The 15,270-nt window shown below is 37.6% G+C and overlaps 1 long non-coding RNA gene across 3 annotated transcripts in view; it reads left to right on the top strand.

Annotated features, from left to right (window-relative positions):
* The window catches only part of LOC101445367 (uncharacterized), a 39,393-nt gene extending 24,772 nt beyond the window's left edge, over positions 1 to 14,621 (top strand). The window contains exon 3 of one of the 3 annotated variants that reach the window (XR_001118896.4): positions 14,467 to 14,621. This is a non-coding gene — a long non-coding RNA (uncharacterized lncRNA). Of the gene's footprint in view, positions 1 to 8,951; positions 9,379 to 12,229; positions 12,770 to 14,466 lie in introns of those variants that run through there. The other 2 variants (XR_009188174.2, XR_187782.5) reach the window with 2 other exon arrangements.
* Positions 14,622 to 15,270: the final 649 nt, after the last annotated feature.

Raw genomic sequence — 15,270 nt, 5'->3', positions numbered from 1 at the left:
CTGGTAGGCAAGGGTGTTTCAACATAAGAAAATGAATTAACACAATACACCACATTAACAAATAGAAGGAAAAGAACCACATGATCATCTCGATTGATGCAGAAAAGGCATTTGACAAAATCCAGTATTATTTCTTGAAAAAATACTTCAAAAGATAGGTATAGAAAGAAAGTTCCTCAGTATAATAAAAGGCATATATTAAATTCCACAGCCAACACTGTACTCAATGGGGAGAGGTTGAAAGCTTTCCCTCTAAGATCAGGAACAAGAAAAGGATGCCCACTGTTACCACAGTTATTCAACATTGTGCTGGAAGTGGTTTATACACACAATGCTATATTACTCAGCTGTAAGAAGAAAGGTCTATGGCAAGGTGAATATACCTGGTGGACATTATGTTGAGTGAAGCAAGACAGACACAAAAGGACAAATATTGTTTGACTTCATTATTGTGAATTAAATATAATGAACGAACTTATGGAATTAATAGCTAAAACATAAGTCACAGTGAAAATAATGTGGTTAAAGAACGGAAACCTGAGGTTGAATCTGCAGAATTATAAAATGTTTGTAAATGAATAGAAATGGTGAAAGCACACCATGGAATTTATAATTAGTAGTACAAGCACATGGGTATGGTAGTGGTTTTTTCCCCCTAATGAAAATGTTTTAATATTGACCGAAGTGATGAATGCATAACTCAGTGATTATACTAAATACCATGGATTATACACTTTGGGTAAATTGTATGGTTTATGAAAAAAAATTAATACTGTAGGTTGGGGGAAAATACACAAAATGTAAGATACAGACTGTAGTTAGTAATAATGCTCTGATGATGTTCTTTCATAATTTGTTGTAACTGTTTCACAATAATTCAAGATATTTTGTGGTGGGGTGATGTATGGGAGCCCTGCATGATGTTACGCATGTTTGTTTTGTTTTTACTTTACACTTACTGTCTATGTATGTTCATGTGTGAGTGATTTGCTTCAATAAATTGTTTTTAAAATGAACAAAAAAACTGAGGGAGAGGTTAAGACATTACCAGTTAAACAAATGCTGAGGGAGTTTGTTACCATTAGACCTGCCCAACAAGTAATGCTAAGGGAAGTTTTTAGATTGAAAGGAGAGGACAATAGACAGTAAATTCAAATAGCATAAAGAAATGAAGATCTCCAGTAATGGTAACCATAAATATGAACAATATTGTATCATATTTTTGATAATTAACTCCACTTTCTGTTCCTCAAAGGTTCTAAAATGTAAATGCAGAAAAAGTAATGATATATCCATGTTTTTCACAAAACATATAAAGATAAATTTTGGAACAAGTACTACAGTAAGGTGGGTCAATGGAGGAGCATAGAAACATAGCTTGTGTACACTACTGAATTTAAGTTGGGTATCAAATTAAATAGGTTTATTAGAGATTTCAGATATTACATTTAAGTCTGTATTAGTCAGTCAAAGGGATGCTGATGCAAAGTACCAGAAATCTGTTGGATTTTATCAAGGGTATTTATTTGGGGGTAGAAGCTTATAGTTACCAGGCCATAAAGTGTAAGTTACTTCCCTCACCAAAGTCTGTGGCCATGTGTTGGGGCAAGATGGCTGCCAATGTCTGCAATGGTTCAGCCTTCCTCTTTCTCCTAAGGCTCCATGGCCCCAACTCCTTCCTTTTTCAGCTGTAGATTAGCATAAGGCTTGTCTCACTTCCCGGGCTTGTTCCTCTCTGGGCTCAGCTGCTCTGCTTTCTCCACAAGGTCAGCTGTAAACTATCATGTGAATGGTTCATCCCTCTTCCCATGGCCTCTGCTGTGTCTAATGGAGCCCTCTCTCTTTCCTCATGTATCTGCTTCTCTATGTGTTTACTTCCTGGGGCTCCAGCAACAAAAACTCCTACTAACTCCTTTGTCATACAGTTTTCTCTGTGAGTCCCTGCCCACCAATGATGCAGGGACTCAATATCCTACTGACATGGCCCAATCAAAGCCTTAATCATTATTTAATCAAGTAAAAGTGAAACCTCTGAATTTAATACAATCTAATATATTCAGAGGAACAGACCAGTTTACAAGTATAATCCAATACCTATTTTTGGAATTCATAAACTGCTAACCACAAAGAAAATATCTGAAAAATATACACAGAAGGAATAGAGAAAGAGCTCAAAATGGTTCACTACAAAAATCCAATAAATTTGAAAGTAGGCAGTAATGGAAGAATTGAAGGACAAAAAGTGTATAAGACTTATAAGACCAAATAGAAAAATGGCAGAAGAAAGTACTGCATTATCAGTAGTTACTTGAAATGTAAATGGATTAAACTCTCCAGTTAAAAGGCAGAGGTTGGCAGAATGAATATAAAAAGCATGACCCAACTATTGCTGTTTACAAGAGACTCTCCTTAAATTCAAAGACATAAGTAGGTTGAAAGCAAAAATATAGAAAAAAATATATATATATACCATGCAAATAAGTATTCAGAAGAAAGACAAAGTAGCTATACTAGTATTAGATAAAATATTAGTCAAAATATTTTTTGTCAAAAACTCTTATGAGGGACAAAGAAGCTCATTATATATTGTTAAAGAGATCAAGTAAACAATAATATACAATGATTAAAAACATGCGTGTATCTAACAGAAGAGTTCCAAAGTATATGAAGCAAATATTGACAGTTTTGTAGGGAGAAACAGATGGTTCTACATTAATAGTAGGAGATGTCTATAAACAACTTTCGATAATGGATAGAACATCTAGACAGAAGACATTTTTTTTTTTAAATTTACTTCTCTCCCCTTCTCCCTCCCCCAGTTGTCTGATCTCTGTGTCCATTCACTGTGTCTTCTTCTGTGTCCGAGGAATTCTTGTCAGTGGCACTGGGAATCTGTGTCTCTTTTTTGTTGCATCATCTTGCTGCGTCAGCTCTCCATGTGTGCAGCGCCACTCCTGGGACAGCTGCACTTTTTTTGAATGGGGCAGCTCTCCTTACAGGGCACCCTTCTTGCGCATGGGGCTCCTCTACATGGGGAACACACGTGCATGGCATGACACTCCTTGTGCACATCAGCACTGCACATGGGCCAGCTCCACACGGGTCAGGAGACCCAGGGTTTGAAACCTGTACCTCTCATGTGGTAGACGGATGCTCTATCAGTTGAGCTAAATTCACTTCCCCAGAAGATATTTTCTGACTACAGCAGAATGAAGATCGAAATCAATAACACAAAGAGAAATGGAAAATTCAGAAATATGTAGAAATTATAGAACATACTCTTATAAAATCATTTGTCAAAGAAGAAATCACAAAGGAAATTAAGGAAATCTCTTGAGGTGAATGAAAATGAAAACACTACATACAAAAACTTATGGGGTAGCAAAGACAGTGCTGAGAGAGAAATCTATAGCTTTAAAAGCTTATATTAAAAAAGAAGAAAGATCTCAAATCAGAGACCTTACCTCACAGCTGAAGGATCTAGAAAAAGAAGAGCTAAAAGGAGCAGGAGAACAGAAATAACAAAGAAACAGAACAGAAATAACTAAACCTAAAGAAAGCAGAAGAACAGAAATAATAAAGATTAGAGTGGAGATAAATTTAACAGAGAATAAAAATCAATATAGAGAATGAATGAAATCAAAAGCTGGTTTTTTGGAAAGATCAATAATCTCAACAAACCTTTAGCTAGACTGACAAAGAAAAAAACCAAGAGAATAAAAATAACTAAAATCAGAAATAAAAGGGGGTCATTACTACTCAACTCAGAAATAAAATGGGTTATGAAAGGATACTAGGAATAACTGTATGCCAACAATTAGATAACCTAGATGAAATGGAGAAATCCTAGAAAAACATGAACTACCTACACTGACTTAAGGAAAAATAGAAGATGTGAACAGACTGATAAGAAGTAAAGGATGGAATCAATCATCAAAAACTTCCCAACAAAGAAAAGGCCAGGCCCAGGCACCTTCACTGGTGAATTTTATCAAACAGTCCAAGACTAATTAACACCAATTCTTCAAAAAACCAAAGAGGAGGGGACAATTCTTAATACATTCCATGAGGCCAGGAGCACCCCAATACTAAAGCCAGATAAAGATATGCAAAGAAAAGAAAATTATAGATCACTATCTGTCATGAATATGTATGCAAAAGTCCTCAACAAAATACTAGCAAATCATACCCAATAGCATGTTAAAAGAATTATACACCATTATCATGTAGGACTTATCCTTATTATGCAAGGGTGGTCAACTTGAGAAAATCAATTAATGCAACACACCACATTAATAGAATGAAGGTTAAAACACACACAAACACCACATACATGATTATCTCAAATGATGTAGAATAGACATTTGACTAAAATGCAGCACCCCTTCATATAAAAACACATAGAAAACTAGAAATAGAAGGAAACTTCCTCAACGTGATAAAGGGCATATATGAAAAATCTACATCTAACATCATACTCATTGGTGAAAGACTGAAAGATTTCCCTAGAAGATCAAGAATAAGACAAGGCTGCCCACTGTCATCACTGTTACTCAACATTGTACTGAGTGTTCTATCTAGAGCAATTAGATAAGAAAAAGAAATAAAAGATATCCACATTAATGTAAAGATCAACAATAGGGGGCTATAGAGGAACATTGTATTTTTTACATGACATTTTTGTAAACCTACACTTCTCTAACTTAAAAAAAATAATAATACAAAGTACTATATATTTTATGATTCCATCTATATAAAATGTAAATAAAAATAAATTTATAGAGACAGAATTAGATTAGTGGTTATGTAAGGCTGGGAAAGGATAGAGGGATTGAGAGGTGACTGCTAAGGGGTTTGGAGGTTTTCTTTTTGGAGTTGATTGTGGTTATGAATACATAACTCTGTGATTATAACCATTTATTGCATACTTTGGATAGATTATATGCTATGTGAATATATCTCAATAAAACTGCTTTAAAAATAAGAGGAAAAAAACACATCATCCAAATTGGAAAAGAAGTAAAACTTTTCCTATTTGCAGTTGACATTGTCCTATAAATATAAAATCCTGAAATATCCCCAACAAAGCTATGAGAGCTAATGAATGAATTAAACAAAGTGCTGGGTACAAGATCAATGGACAAAATCAGTGATGTTTCTATACATGAGTAATGAACAATCTGAAGAAGAAATCAAGGAAAAAATTCCATTTACAATGGTACCTAAAAGAATGAAATATCTGGGAATGAACTTAACCAAAGATGTAAAGGACTTGCATGTCAAAAAATAAAAAATATTGCTGAAAGAATTAAAGAAGGCCAAAAGAAATGGAAGGACAATGCATGTTTATGGAATGAAAGAGTACATATTAAGATGTCAATTCTACCTAAAGTGATTTACAGATTCAACACAATCCCAATGAAAATTCTAACAACCCTCTTTGCAGAATTGGATAAGTTAATCGTCAAATTTATATGGAAAGGTAATCCATCCTGAATAGCTAAAACCATCTTGAAAAAGAAGAAGAAGTTTGGAGACTCACACTTCCCAAATTTAAAATTATTACAAAGCTACAGTAATCAAAACTGCATGGTCTGGCACAAGGACAGACATAAAGACCAATGGAGTCTAATTGAGAGGTCAGAAAAAGACCCTCACATCTCTGACCAACTTATTTCAGGCAAGGGAGCCAAGTCCACCCAATGGGGAAAGAATAGTCTCTTCAACAAATGGTGTAGGGAAAACTCAACAGCCACATAGAAAAGAATGAAATTGGATTCCTATATTACACCATATACCAAAATTAACACAAAATGGATCTAAGACCTAAATATAAGAATGAAAACTTTAAAACTCCTAGAAGAAAACAAAAAGTCTTTAAGAACTTTTGTTAGATAATGGTTTCTTAGACACTTTACACTGAAAGCATGAGCAACAAAAGAAAAAGTAGATAAATGGAATTTCATCAAAAGTAAAAATGTGCCTCAAGTACTTTATCAAAAGAGTAAAAAGACTACCTACAGAATGAGAGAAAACATTTGGAAACCACGTATCTGATAAGGGTTTAATGTTCAGAATATAAAAATAAATTCTACAATTCAACAACAAAAATGCAAACAACCCAATGAAAAATGGACAAAAGACTTGAATAGATATTTCTCCAAAGAAGATATGCAAATAGTCAAAATGTACATGAAAAGATACTCAACATCATTAGCCATTAAGGAATACAAATCAACACCGTGATGAGATACCATTTATCACCAGCTAGAATGACTACTATTGAAAAATGCAAAACAAGTGTTGAAGAGGATCATACATTGTTGGTGGGAATGAAAAATGGTGCAGCTGTTGCTGTGGAATACAGTTTGAGAGTTCCTCAGAAAGTTAAGTATGGAATTAACATATGCTCCAATAATCCCACTTCTAGGTATATTTGAAAAGAATGAAAGCAGCTATTTGATCAGAGATTTGCACACCGATGTTCATAGTGGCTGTAACAGTTTGATATGGTTATGAATTCCAAAAATAGATATTGGATTATGTTTATAATCTGGTCTGTACTTGGGTGTGATTAAGTTACAACTAGGGCTTTGATTGGGCTACATAATTAAGGCATGAAGGGGTGGGGTCTCACGGATAAAAGGCATGGCAAAGGACAGAGTTGGGGGCTTTTAATGTTGGACTTTTGATGTTGGAGTTTGATGCTGAAGTTGGAGCCCCAGGAAGAGAGACAGAGCCGTTCACCTGATAGTCTACAGCCAACCTTGTGGAGAGAGGCAAAGCCTAGAGAGCTTCTTAGTCTACATCTGACCTTGTGGAGAAAACAGGAGTTGAACAAAGAGGAACCCAGGAAACCTGAACCCATGCAGATATCAGCAGCCATCTTGCTCCAGCACGTGGAAATAGACTTTGGTGAGGGAAGTAACCTATGCTTTGTGGCCTGGTATTTGTAAGCTCCTACCCCAAATAAATACCCTTTATAAAAACGAACCAATTTCTGGTATTTTGCTTCGGCACCCTGTTGGCTGACCAATAAGTGGCATTATTCAAAATTGCCAAAAGGTGGAAGCCACCTAAGCATCCATCAACAATGAATGGATAAATAACATGTGGAATAGTATTCTACTGCAAAAAGGAATGAAGTTCTGATGTATGCTACAACACAGATGAGCCTTGAAGATATATTGCATGAAATAAGCCAGACACAAAAGGACAAATATTGTATGATCTTACTTATATGAAATAATTCAAATATGCAAATTTGAAGAGTCTGGTACTAGAATACAGGTTATTAAGGTTGGTTGAATGCGGTCACCCCTCGGGCTGAAGTGTGGTTTGCTGGCCTGGCGGGGGAGTGGCCGCGGTAGGCCTAATTCCGCTGCCCCCATAATAGGGTGGTTGGTCGGGCCCACCACCACCCCTGAAGGAAGCTCGGCATGGGCGCAGAGTGCCCTCGGGTCTCCCCTTCTCGGCAGCCATGCTTCCGCGGCCGCCCCTCCTTCCGGATGGCGCCACCCGATGCCTTGTGGGGTGGCACCCTTCTTCTTCCTTCTCCCTGCGCAGGCGCAGGGCGGAAAATTCCAGTCTGCCCTTTTCCCCTCCCCTGACAGCAGCAACAGCCAGGCGTGGGCGGGAAACTCCAGTCTGCCCTCCACCCCAGCAACAGCAGCCACCAATCCCTAAACCCTGCCACTTCCCCCAGCAACAGCGACAGCCAATCCCTAACCACCACCCCTCCCCCGTCCAGTACCGCCCACTGACCTTTCGCCGGCAACCAATCAGAACAGGGCGTGGCTTCGACCAATCAGCCTTCCCCAGCCCCTATAAAACTGTTGCCTCTCCCTCAATAAAGTGGACTTGCGTGTTTACCTTGTCTCCGCGGTAGTTCTTCTGCCGTGCGCCCTCCAGTCCTGAGAGCCCCCGACAAGGGCCTGGCCTCCCTTGTCCCCAGTTCGTCGCCTGCTTCGCCGGGCGACCCCTTCGTCGCCGGCTTCGCCGGGCGACCCCGTCAGCCGAACCGCGCAACCCCTGTGAGACCGACCCCTCGTCTGCTGCCGGACCGACCCCTCGTCCCAAGCGGGACCGACCCCTCGTCCCAAGCGGGACCGACCCCTTGTCCTGAGCTGGACCGACCCCTTGTCCGCAGCCAGACCCCACCTCTACCGACCAAGCAAACCGTCGCAGTTGAATGTGGGGAATTAAGAGTTATTGTTTTTGGTACGGAGTTTATGCTTGGGATGATGGAAGAGTTTTGGCAATGGATCTTGAGGATAGTAGCACAACATTGTGAATATAATTAACACCATTGAGTTGGATAATTGAAATTGGATAAAATGGGAAATTTTTGGTTTTATATATATTACCAGAATAAAATTTTTTTACAATAAACAACCACAGACCTGTACAATGCAAGGAATAAACCCACATGTGAACTCTGGATTATAGTTAATAGTATTATTATATTAATATTGTTTCATCAATTATAATAAGTTTACTATACTAATACAAAATGTTAATTGGAGGGAAAATTGCATATATGGGGTGGGGCAGTATATGGCAGCCCCGCTATCTGTGTCTGACAAGCTGGAAAATGTTTAAGCTGCTATGTAGTTAGTTGAAATAAACTCAGTGTTTTAGTTTGCTAAGGCTACAAAGGCAATATACCAAAAATGGGTTGACTTTACAATGGGGACTTATTAGTTTAAAAACTTACAGTTTTGAGGTTGAGAAAAATGTCCAAATTAAGGCTTCATCAAGAGATGCTTTCACCCCGAGCTGCAGGTGTGAGTGGTCAGGCACGTGGCGGGCACAGTGGTGGCTTCCCTGGTCTTTGCCTTCTCCTCCAGGCTCTGTTGCTTTCAGCTTCTGGCTGCACCGTCTGTGGCTTTCTCTCTCAACTTCCAGGAGTTTTTCTCTGTTTCTGCAGCATTCTCTCTCTGTTTATTAAGGACTCCAGGAAGAAGACCAAAACCCACCCAGGGCTGTGCCCCACTGTAGCAACCCAATCAAATGGCCCTCACTGGAATCCAGTCGAATCGCAAGGTCCCACACGCCCTGGAATGGACCAATAACAATCACCTGGAGTCCACAAGAGAATCAACTACCACGCTCAATTATTTATTTAATCATTTTCCCTTTTCAGATATGAATGGAGTGATTAAGGTTGTATATTTTACATCAGAGAGATATGGACTTAAACCAGTTTCTGCCATTTACCAGCTCTGTGGCCATGGGCAAGTTACAGAACCTCTCTAAGATGTATATTTCATGTTGACCTTGTGTGGTTGATACATGTGATTCCTGGATATGAAGCCTTAATATCATTAATATCTCTAAATTTTGTAAATAAATGTAGAGACTGTTGGATCAGAATCATATTGTTGTCATTGTTGTTGCTTTTATCTTGTCAAAATAATTCCAAAATAAATATAGGAGAATAAATGTACTGATATTGTCAGGAAAATTTTGAAAGAAAACAGATAGTGAGGGGGACTTTGCCACATCAATTATTTAAACTTCCTCTATGGCTAACAATGTGAATATTGGCTCTGGAACAAACACATTGATTAATAGACAAACAGAGAGCATAGAAAGAGATTAAAATATTCTTTCATATAAGAACTTAGTATAAGATAATGCTGACATTTCAATTTAGATGGAAAAGGAAGAACTACTAGTAAATAGTGTTAAAATAATGGAATTTTCAACCTGGAAGATAAACAATTCAATTTGTAACTTACAACAAATATAAAAAGAAATTCCAATTCATCCAGTTACCTAAAAGAAAAAATATAAACTACAAAATATTAGAACATAATTAAAGAGACAACAAATAACCTCAGGGATAGGACAAGGTACTTCATGGGCAGGACAGAAAATCCAGAAAACATAAAAAATTGAAAGACTTGACTACATAATCTAAAATTTCTTAATGGCAAAGGCAACATTACAAAGCAGAAAGACAAATGATAGATTGGGAAAGATTTATTTGCAGCACTATGATAAGGTGTTAATTTCCTTTATACCCACTGACTGGCTGGAAATGGATAAAAGACAAGAAATATAATAGTAAAATGGTATATGGGATGACCTAGCAATTCCCAGAAAAGGACTACACATAGCTAATAAACAAATCAGGGATATGCATATTTAAAAATTAATAGTATTTTTCATGTATCAGAGGCACAGAAAGTTTTAAAAAATCATCAAATCCACTTTTGGTAAAAGTGGGGAGAAAATTGATACCTCTTAGGCACTAATGATAAGCATACGAACTGCTAGAATATTTCTGAAAGTTACCTGGTAATATTAAATTTAAATGTGAACATCTTTTATCTAGAAATGCCACTTCTAGGAATCTAGTTTGTATAAGTAAAAGCACTAGTTTTTAAGGAAAAAGAGGAATTAAGCTGTGAACTCATTGACTTAGAAGAGTATCCATCATATGTTGTGTAATGAAAAAGCTTCTAAATACTATGTAGGCGGCAGACTTGGCCCAGTGGTTAGGGCGTCCGTCTACCACATGGGAGGTCCGCGGTTCAAACCCCGGGCCTCCTTGACCCGTGTGGAGCTGGCCCATGGGCAGTGCTGATGCTCAAGGAGTGCCCTGCCACACAGGGGTGTCCCTGTGTAGGGGTGTCCCCGTGTAGGAGAGCCCCACGCGCAAGGAGTACGCCTTGTAAGGAGAGCTGCCCAGCGCGAAAGAAAGTGAAGCCTGCCCAGGAATGGTGCTGCACACACGGAGAGCTGACACAACAAGATGACGCAACAAAAAGAGATACGGATTCCCGGTGCTGCTGACAACAGAAGCAGACAAAGAAGACACAGCAAATAGACACAGAGAATAGACAACTGGGGTGGGGGGAAAGGGGAGAGAAATAAATAAATCTGTAAAAAAATACATATATGATTTAAGTCTTATAAAAAAGAGATTATATAGATTTGCAGTGTATATATATAAATATTTCTATATTAATATTACTGTGTTTGTGTAAGTGTAGAAAGTCTTATGGAAGAATACATTCCAAGAGGTTAGAAAGCAGAGTAATTCAGCTTGGATTGGGGGAGAAAGAGATCATTAATTTTTTTTTTATATCTCTATATTGCTTGAATTATTACAGAATACCTTCAGTACTATTGTAATTCAAAACCAATGAAGTATTTTTGAAAAATGTGAGGAATAAATAAACTATTTTGTAGGCTTATACATTCAAGAAACATTTATGAAGCACCTAAGATGTGCCAGGTATTCTGTATCAATTATTTAAACTTCTAGAGATGCTAGATGATAAGAATTAGAATCTGTATTTTACAGATAAAGAAACTGAAGTTCACAGAGGTTCAGTGACTTTTCCAGCAGCTGACATCTTGGCCTGCACTGTGCCGCTTCTCTGTGCTGAATCCCACTGCTGAATGCCTGACCTCTTCACTGTCCATTTCAAATCTTTAATGAGCACTCCGGAAAAGATAGTTCTTCCTTTCCCCCATGTCTATAATGTCAACATGAGGCACAGAATAAAAATGCTGAAATGACATTGCCTATAATACATGATACCCACTTGGACCTGTTGTAGGGAATTGCCTTTTTATGTGTTATGTTGAAGGGAAAGACAGTGAACAATGGTTATAACCTTATCTTAGCTGTTCTCCACATTTCATGTTCATTTTTATTTTGCCAAGTTGTCTAAGCTAGAGAGCTAAAAAAAAAAAGAAGATGGAAGAAAGGGATATTTCAAAATTCCTATGACTTAATCATAGATGGGCGGTTTGGCTCAATGACATATTTTAAAATTTTATCAAAGATAATCTAATAGAAAATACCCATGACCTTATGAGATAGCTGTTTTACTTTCCAGATCTTTTAGTGTAGTGCAGAAGATTTCTTTGCTGCTCTAATTACTTGGAAAGGGCACTTTGATTACCTTGTCTATTAAGGCTAGTCAGGGTAATTGTGCATGTTGTATGCTTGTTATTTTTTTTGCTATCGTTTATGAATAAATTATTTTTCATCCCTATTATGCAGCTCAGTTAACACTGTCTATCACAATCTCTCAGGTCAAGTTTTTGCATCCTCCTCTTTGAATCAGTAACACCTTTTTACATACAGAATTTATAATGTATTAGTAACAACATTATCATCCTGTATTATTTATTTTTATATCAGAACCTCCTGCTAAATTGTAAATTCCTAAGGGTTTGACCCCTCAATCTGTTGTATCTTCACCAGCATCTCAAAACCTGGCACAGAATAGGTGATCAGGAACCGGAAGAGGATTCTGGGTATCGGAAATGGAAGTATGGTGGTGAAAAGTGCCTTCACCGTCTGGACCTGAGACAACCTCACTCTTCATCTCTCCCACATGCTTGATCCCGGTGTGCAGGACCATAGCTCCGTGGTTTGCAGGCTATTCCCTTTTCCAAATGTACTCTCTTCTTCCCATGCTTCTGTCTCCTCTCTCCCTGGCAAAATCAACTTTACTAGCTGGTAATAGCTAACCCTCATACAGCACTTACGGTGTCAGACACTCAGTTCTTTACAAAGACTAGTTTAATCCTTAAAATGAATCTCTTTGATAGGAGCTGTAAACGGATGATAAACCTAAGGTACACAGCGATGAAATAACTTGCCTAAAGTCACATATCTCTTGAGCGGTGGTGCCATAATTCAACCCAAACGATCTAGTTCAGTCTTTGCTTTTAACCACCATGTATTCTTAGCCAAGAAACTCAGCCTATAATTGATAGGGTGATAGCAAAGAGAATTAATAAAAGATTATATAAGTAAATATATACATATATACATATATACATACAAATATGTGTGCATATATTACTGTTTTCTTTAAAATAAAGGTATCATTTAGTTGTCAAACTTTTAATGTAGAGGCACGACATTTTTCTTTGAGAATGAGCCTGCTGATTGGAGTTTCTTATAATCTACCTGGCATTATCTATGCCCGTTCCAGTTTTGAATTCATTAATGAGCAGCAGAAACCTAAAGGCCCTTGCAGATTAATCTGAGTGCAACATCCATCTAGATGTTTATTTGTCCTTTTCTTCTATTTTTAGGCATTTCACATATACATAATGCAACAACAATTTCAATTTTTTTACAGTGACTAATGTATGGTGCCTTTCCAAATGTCTCTTTTTCAATGAGACCAACAAATCTCTTTCTTTTCATACTAGAATAAAGTTAGTTTACGTAATCTTTAATTTGGTCAAGTAATTGCAATAACAACACCGACTGGCAGAAACATATTTAGGAATCAACACCTCTGATTCTTGATGGGCACAGTCTGAAGCATGACAGAGGGCAGGCTATGACAACTAGCAACGGAGAGCCAGTGGCCATCAAGCAGTATGTCAAACATGGGTGTCTGATGATGTCATGGGTTGGTTAAGTGTTGGTTGATTGACCGAGCTCTAATGGACTTTGTACAGCCCCAGTCGCATGTCCCTCGACTGTATGTCTTCTCCGGCCATCTCCCTGCGGGACACCAAGGTAATTGCTTTCTCTCCTGTGACTCAACAGTACATTTGCTTATTTTTCAGTCATACACATAATTTTTTAAATGTAGTTTTTTTTAATGGTGGCTCCTCCCCACTAGAATTTGAACTGAATAAAAATTTATGTCTTCAATGGCTCACACATTTCTGGCACATAGTCATTAAACAAAGGCTTGTTAAATAGGCTCCACAATAACTAGAAGTTTTCTCTAAGAATGACGTAGAGTTGTAATGAATAACTATGCAATTTGTACTCTGAGAACTACTCAAGCCTGAAGTAAAGTTGTTTGGTGAACTCCGCATGATTCTAAAAGATTGTGATTCTCTGAGGCCTCCTCCCTCCCTCCCATCCTCTCCCTTTTCCCAAAAGTAATTGTACATAGAGTGGTACATGTTTTTGCCCTAGAGCTATGGCATCTGTTCCATTTTCCTAAATGTAGATTCCTGTATTTAAATTCTAGGAGACAGAGTTTTCCTGTAAAACCACAAATCACCATCTATTTATAAAGGAGTCTTTAGTATGAAAACAAGAAATCTCATATTTTTTTTAGGCTTTGATGCCAAGTTTTGGATAACTGCTGAGTGTTTATGTCAACTAACTGATTATCATTACCACTATTAAAAAGTTCAATTTCCAAAGCTTAAAAGAGTGTATGAAACTTTTCTGGAGAGACTATAATTTTTAAAGTAATAAAAAAAGAAAATCCTTTGAAGCTATTGGTATAGGCATATCTTAAGGAGTTGAATGAATACATATTTCAATAGGAAAAGGGAATCAAAGTTTGAAGAGGTTGATTATTGGCTAGGATTGTTTCAAGTAAAGTTCTGTGTTATTAGGGAAGTGTTATCAATAACCCTTTTAATGGAATGAGTACTAATTTTCTGTCCTTCACTGCTATTATATGAAAGTTATATATTTTTATAATGATGACTTCCTTTATGTATTTTTTACAGATATAGTCTACAAGCGAGGGATTCAAAGAACGAGCGAGAGAGACTAAGGGAGTGGAAAAAGAAAAGAGGAAAAAGAAGGCCCTGGAACTAATGGGATAAAGGCCTTGTATTTATGAGAATTCTTCACTAGCAAAATCATTTTCTGGTTGCATTTAGATTGGAGTTTTCTAACTGATTGTTTTTCTGTTTTAGTTTTATTGGGCTGGGACTATGTCCTTATTCTTATAACTTTACATTTTAATATTCAGGAAACATTACTATCACATAAAACAGTTGGAAGGGTAAGGTCCGGGTGTGGTCTTGTGTTTATGCCCTCGTTCAAGGAAGCAAGCAGCAGGGGCCACAGAGGGTAAGGAAGGCCTTCACTGGAAGCTGGCTCGGGGTTTCCAGGGTTCCTGTCTTCCAGTGGGAGCCAAACCACGGTAATGACCAGTGCCGGTGCCGGTAAGACCTCGGAGACCTCAGTGTAAATTATTTGCTATGGCTTTTACAGTTCTAGGATTTTAGACTATTGACCTAAAATAAGGAAGTCTAAAACCCTGAAAGAAAAAAAGAAAAGAAAAAGAAAGGCCTTCAGAGGGCTCCCTCAAGTTCTCAGTACAGGAAACTGAAAGAACTCTGCAAATAAAGCCTGGATTTCTCAGTTCTCAAACTACAGTCCTACCAGAAGCTCCCCTTAGCTTTAATTGTAAACCTACAAATAGGGAAAAAATAGAATTTTATAGTATTTGGGCGAACTGCCCCATGGCAACAGAAAATTGGGTCATTCTCTTGGATTCCTTGCATTATCTTCTTTCTGGCTGA

Source organism: Dasypus novemcinctus, chromosome 12, assembly GCF_030445035.2.
Source record: "Dasypus novemcinctus isolate mDasNov1 chromosome 12, mDasNov1.1.hap2, whole genome shotgun sequence".
NCBI lineage: Eukaryota > Metazoa > Chordata > Mammalia > Cingulata > Dasypodidae > Dasypus > Dasypus novemcinctus.
Note: the sequence above shows the minus strand (reverse complement) of the source record. Positions and strands in the feature narration are given on the sequence as shown.